Genomic DNA, 6,476 nt, shown 5'->3' on the forward strand with positions numbered 1-6,476 from the left:
GGAGTCAGGGAGGGCTCGGGCTCAGGCCCTGCTAATCAGACCAGACCTAATTTTGAGAGTAGAGTGCCTTCGGTGATAAGGGTTAGAGAAGAGGAACTATCCGTAGGATGTTGTCTGTGGGTGCTGTGCACATGAGCCCCCTGGATGCACGCACCAACACGCATGCGCCATGCCCATTTCAGCTCCAAATCCCCCAGGCTCTTTGTGCCCAAATCTCCTCCCTGTGCGTACATACACCTTCTTCAGCCCAGATCCAACTCGATCCAATTTGCTCCCTTGCCTAAGACCAGGGGGAGTCACCCCAGCCTGGGGTGCTTCGGTTCTGCTCCTGATCTAGCTCGTGAGTGGTCAGGGGTAGATCTTTTTGCTCGCCCTGGGCTCCTGCAGCAAAGTGGTTGGCCTTTCAGGACAAAGCAGTCCCCTGCCTTTGCTGGGGGGTGGGGGTTATAGGCAAAACAGCTCTGCTCTGTGAAAGCTCAGTCCCCGGGTGAGCTTCTTGCTTCGGGGACTTGGCTACGTTTAGCCACTTTCAAATCCAACTGGATTGAAAAATGGCCAATTAAACCAAAATAGTAATAAATCTCCATCACGAAATTGCAGCTGACTGGGCTGGATCCTCAGCTGGTGTAGATTAGCCTAAATGCCCTGGTTTAGGTGGTTCCCTGACCAGGGAATGAGATATAATTCATATGCACTTAATGGGGTACCCTCTGTACCTCCAAGCCTCTGCAAAGGGACTCTAGGATGAATAAGAATCAAGCCCTCAATTTGAGTGCACTCTCCTGATGTTCATTTGAATCTTAATGCCCCCACCAGTAGATCTGCAAAACTAATCAGATTTTTGCCAGTTTTTTGCAAATAATAGCTAAGTTTTTTTTCCCTTCCAAAGTCCCTGTTGCATTCTGGAATGGTACAAAGGGGAAATACTGCTTCAAAATATATGCAATGCAGTTAAAAGCTGCATCTTAAAAACAAAAATTACAGATATTGTCATTTCACTAGCCAGATGTAGGAGGAGGGAGTGGGGAATATAGAGGAGTATCTAAATCTTACCTTAATTAAAACTCATGCCAATCAGGTATCAATTAGAATTGCTGCGGTGGGGGGGCAGGAAGAAATGATTCAGGAATATTCAGTAAAAGTTTTATTAGAATTGTAAATTGTCACTGAAATTGTGAAATTTGGAGGCATTTAATGAAGCTCTTGAAACCAAGGGAGGTAAATTTGTAAAAAATTAATGAAAAAATGTTTTCTGTCATCTCCCCTATCAAATGCAGATGTTTAATTGAATAATTCAAATTTTGAAAATTCTACCCAGTTCCATAGAGGGCTACAAATCTAGGGAGGGGACCTACAAAAATACTATCAAAACCTGTTTTCCTCTGCCCAATATGCATCTTCAAAATTCAGGAATTGAAAACTTCGACCCTAGGCTATTCCTTGGTCACTAAATGGGTGGAAAGAAATTGCAGACTTGGGAGAATATTTCCCCTTTGTTCATTTTTTAAACGCAGCCATTTGGACATGCATTTTCTTTCAAGTTTGGCCAATTCCAGTGTGTTTGACTTCAGATTTCTAATGAATGATTTTCTGGACAGAAGTGAGTGCAATATGAATAGGTGAGGCCCACAGTCTTTCTCCCAGGACATGCTACTCAAACTGGTTTCTCATGTCTCAATAGCTGGGACAGACGTGTCCAATCACAGATGTAACAGAACATACATCTTTATCCTGTTCCTGACCACACCATCACCCACACACCGTGCTGACCTGACCCTAATATACTGTAATCGGCTCAGCCAAAGCTTTAGACTATTCTGTGACTAGGAGCCCATGCATTCTGCAAGGGAAATTGCCATCTCTCTGCCTGCTTATCATTTACGGGCAGCAGCCCTGTCCATAGCTGACTTGATCTGGGTGTTATAAACAGATGCTGGTATAGCCGTGACCTGGTTTAAGGAATAGGGTGAAAAAAATGTATGCTATGCAAGAGGCAGACCTGAAATCCCATTGGTATCTATGGAGAAAGGTGCACAGTTCTCCTTGAAATCAATGGAAGTAAGATGCTTAAAAGCCTTTAAAAATCTAGTCCCCCAGTGCTTCTTCACTAGGTCAAATCCACTGCTGTTCACAGCCCCTGAATATCACTTCTTTCTCAGTCTGATGGAGGTAAGTGATGCTTTGGCCAGCCAGCTCTTGGCTGTATGAAACAGGTGATGTGCTTGCCTCTGTGCGGGCCAGGAGCTGTTGGATGTATACAAGATTCCCTCCTGGTTCCCTTCTTGACAGTGCATTCATGAAATCTGAGGATTTAGTTAAAATCCAGCTACTGGCTGTTCACTAAGGTTGTGGATCCATGAATGATTTAACCCAGGGAAACTTAAGCTGTCCTGATTTTGAAAGAGCCTGTGCCCACCTGGAATCGATGTCTGTCTGTCCCCATCAGGGGTGTTTGACCCCTGGACAAACCAAAGTGGGTCCCTTGCACTTCCCAGGCAGTAGCTGAGCCCAGCTTGCCTGTGGGCACACAGCTAAGAGGGTGCACGGTTGCTTCTAGATTACCCTCGTCCCAACCCCTTCACGTGTTCAAGGCCAAAGAGGCCCAAGGCACTTATGCCTACCAGTCTGTGCCCTTGGCACGGCACTGCGTATGGGTTGGAGTTGCACCAAACCTGTGGCAATGCCCTTCACCAAGGCATCTCTGACAGAGCACATTTGTATCTGGGCCTCTCCCCCAAACAGAAACAAACAAACTTTCTACTTTTCAAATCTTCAGCAAAATATTTGAACCCTGAAAGCCAGATCTAAACTGATCTCTGCTGATTTAAGCTGATGCAGTAGAGCAGGACTGTGCAATTATTTCAGGCAGAAGGCCGCTTACCGAGTTTTGGCAAGCCATTGAGGGCTGCATGACAGGCAGCCAGGGGCAGATTAATATTAATTTTCTAAGTTTTTTTAGGGTTCCCGTGAGCTGCATAGAATGGCCTGGTGGGCCGCATTGGGCCCGCAGGCCTCAGTTTGCCCACCCCTGCAGTAGAGCCACAATTAGTCCACACCAGCTAAGGATTTGGCCGTAGTCCCCAGCACTAAATGCAACGTGCCAGGTCCTTTCTAAGGACTGTTTGGGCTCGGAGGCGGCATGGAGCGATGAATGACCAGAGAAGGGGTCCTTTAGTCCTCGTTGGCAGGCGTTTTCCTCCGTGGGATAGGTACTCTAGTTTATACCCACATGCCACACTGTGGTCTTGCCACCCTATCCGTTTGGTAGACACTGGTGAGTTGTCCCTCTTATCGCTATGGCCATCAAATGTCTTCAAGTCCCAGGTTCCCCCTCCCCACCTCCACCCCAGCCAGCAAATGGTAACGAGAGGAAATGCAGTTGTAGTTAGCTCAGGAATCTTGTACTGAAGGGCTTTTGGGAGGTTTCTGCCGACAGAGGCTGGGTCGCACCTTTCTCTCGCCTCGGGAGGTGGTTGGGCTTTAGAACCCAGGCCTGGCATCTTCCATGATTTGCATCACTCCCCGCCCGCTGCCCCTCTGCATTTATTTTCCGCTTGAGATCATAAACCCTCAGTGCCACAAAACCTGCTGGGACCTCTCCGTTTCTCATCCTGCATTGCGCGGGGGTTTACTCTTTGCTGGTGTTGTGGACTTTCCTATGACACGGCGGCAGTGAAGACTCCATTGCTTCTTGACCTAGGGAGTCAAGCAAATTCCTGGTGTGCTTAGCAATCCACCAAAAGAGCCCTTCCAAGAGAAAAAAGTCACGGTAGAAGTTTTCCAATGCAGCCATCTCCCTCTGAAAGACATCAGTGAGTTATCTTTTTTTTTAATTCCAAGGCCTCCGAACATCTAGAATTACCTCGAGAGCAAAGGGACAGTTGAGGTGGGAATAGCCAAAAAAACCGCAAAAAACCAAATTCAGTAAAATGTCAGATGATGTTAAGCTAGGAAAATATATTTTTTTGTTCTTCATTCTTTTGCATTTGTTGTTGACCATGTGTTTCCAGTTGTTTCTCCCCCTCGAAAACTCTAATTTTTCAGATGAACTGTATTGACTTTTGTAAGTGAACCCGTCTTTTTTTTAGCATGTTTTCCATTTCAAAAGAACTCTTCTTTTGTCACTAAATTGGTCAATCAAAATTTGCCAGAGGGTAGAAGAAAACACACCCTCCAAAAAGAAAAGATAAATGAATATATGATAAAGGAAGGCTTTTCTGGGACGAAAAAAAGTCAAGCAAAAAGACCCCTCTTTTTTGGTGAATTGTTATACAGGCCTTTTTTGGTTGATGAATTTTTCACGTCGAAAGATTTTATCCAATTCTTCTTTAGCCCTAAAGCTTTGGGAAGTAGATATGGGGAATCAAAATATCCCAGTGATCATGAGTTTGGGTGCTTTTGTTGGACAGATTTGCTAGTGTGTCCCTCCAGAGCTAACTTCTACCCTGACTTTTATTCCTTAAATCAGTGATATTCGATCTCTGGCCCACTGGCCAAATCTGCTTGGTGAGGCCACATCATCCAGTTCACAGGTCTGGAAATTTGGCAGAATAAATTGCCACTTCCCTGCCACCGGATTTCTAGACCTGTAATGAGTCCTGTAGGCTGGATGATGTGGCCTGGCACTAGATCATGCTGGCACACAACAGGGCTGTTGCATGGGATTGCTCCATGGCTGGACTCCTGTGTGTGGGGTCAGGCTGAGGCATGGCCATATCTGGAGCACTGGGCCAGACCAGCATGCTGGATCACATCCGTGGACCAACCCTGCACCACTTATCCAGCCTGCAGGCCCAGAAGGTTAAGCTTTAAATCAACAGGCAGTTACCACGGGGCAAAAACCCCACAGGAGAGCCATATGCCCAGGCTTCATGTCTGCCCTTTGTGCACAATACATTTCAGCCCCATGGCTAGACCTTGAACAGCGGAGAGAATGGAGATTTCCACTGACCCACACCAGCAGATGCTTTTGCAATTTTGGTGCCGCTGTTTTGCAAAGAAAAAAAAAAGGGGGTTTTGAAAGGCCCGCCTTGTCTGTGCAAACGTTTTCTAGTTCAGATGCCATTTTCGTTTTTCTCCCAGTTAAGATCTGCTGCCTCTTTTCTGCCACCATCTGCTGCCTGGAGTGGGATTTGGAAAGGCCATGGAGGCAAGAGGCAAATTCAGGGGTGATTGGCAGGTCTCTGCAGCAGGTTTTGTGTCACGGGTTTCGACAAGGCATCTCACCTCACTTGTCAGGGTGGCCTGTCTGGGAGGCCTTGCTGGTAGTACAGAGGGACTGGGATGCTAAAGGTCTGGGTTCTCCTGCCAGTTTGACCACTGGGTAGTCATAAGTAAATCCCTTCCCCTGCCTGTAACACAGGGCAGATGATCCTGCCCTCCTTTGCAAAGCGCTTTGAAATGTACTGCTGTACCATGCTCCGTTCGAGCCAGGGGATGCTGGTCGTCACCGCACTCCAGATCCAGCTGTTTCAGCAGCACTTGGGCACCCTTCAGGCCTCCCGCTCCAGTGCCCGGGCTCACCCTGAAAGCAGGCAGGAGCTAAAGCATCTTTCATCCATCTCGCTTTTCCTTCACCCTCCTGCAAAGTGACATTTTTCTCCTCCGCTGGGAGGTTCACGGTGGAATGTCATTTGCTGTGTGCCGCGTGCTCTGTGTCCGAGAGGATCCTGAATGCTTAACGCCACTGACAGGTATCAAATGCCATCAGGTACTCAACCCTCTGACCTGCATGAACATCCATGTAGGACAAATCTGAGGAGAAACCTCCTTTTATTTTTCACTCATTAAGCATCATATCCCACCATGGCACCTCTACCTTGGAGCCGAGAGCCTGGAAAATCAAACACATGCAAGCTTGGGTACACACACATATACACAGAGAGAGAGACTACCAAGGTAATGGGCTATATCAGTCACAAAATGGCATTAAACTGCAGGAAGCAGCCACAACCTTTCCAAAAATCACAGCCAAGGTTCAAAGCCGATCTTCAGAAATCCAGCTGTTAGGATGCTGACTTATCTACTGGCTCTTGCCCTTCTGACACAGATTTGGGGCAAGTTGGGACTGTATGATGGGAACCGATTGGGGTGGGGGGCAGGGTTTGACAATGGCATTCACTTCACCATTTTGGTGACATAATTTTTTGGGGCAGGGAGGGGTTATTTGGGTTTTGGTTTTGTTTTATTTTATTTTATTTTATTTTATTTTATTTGTCTGGGTCATTATTCTTTTATTTCCCCACCAACCGTAGGATCCAGTCAACTCCTCCTAATTTTCCCAAGACAACAAGAAGAATGACAATCTTAAGAAATCAACACCCTCCTTTCATGCTTCTATAAATATGTTTCTGATCTTTTAATTTTATTTCTTGTGCTTATCTGTACTGTTGACAGTTACATTGTGTATAATTTTTTTAATTTGGGGTTTTTTTGCGTTGTATAGGTTTTAGTTTATATATATATATATATATATA

This window comes from Crocodylus porosus, unplaced genomic scaffold (assembly GCF_001723895.1).
Source record: "Crocodylus porosus isolate Cpor-Errol unplaced genomic scaffold, CroPor_comp1, whole genome shotgun sequence".
In the NCBI taxonomy this organism is placed as follows: Eukaryota; Metazoa; Chordata; order Crocodylia; family Crocodylidae; genus Crocodylus; species Crocodylus porosus.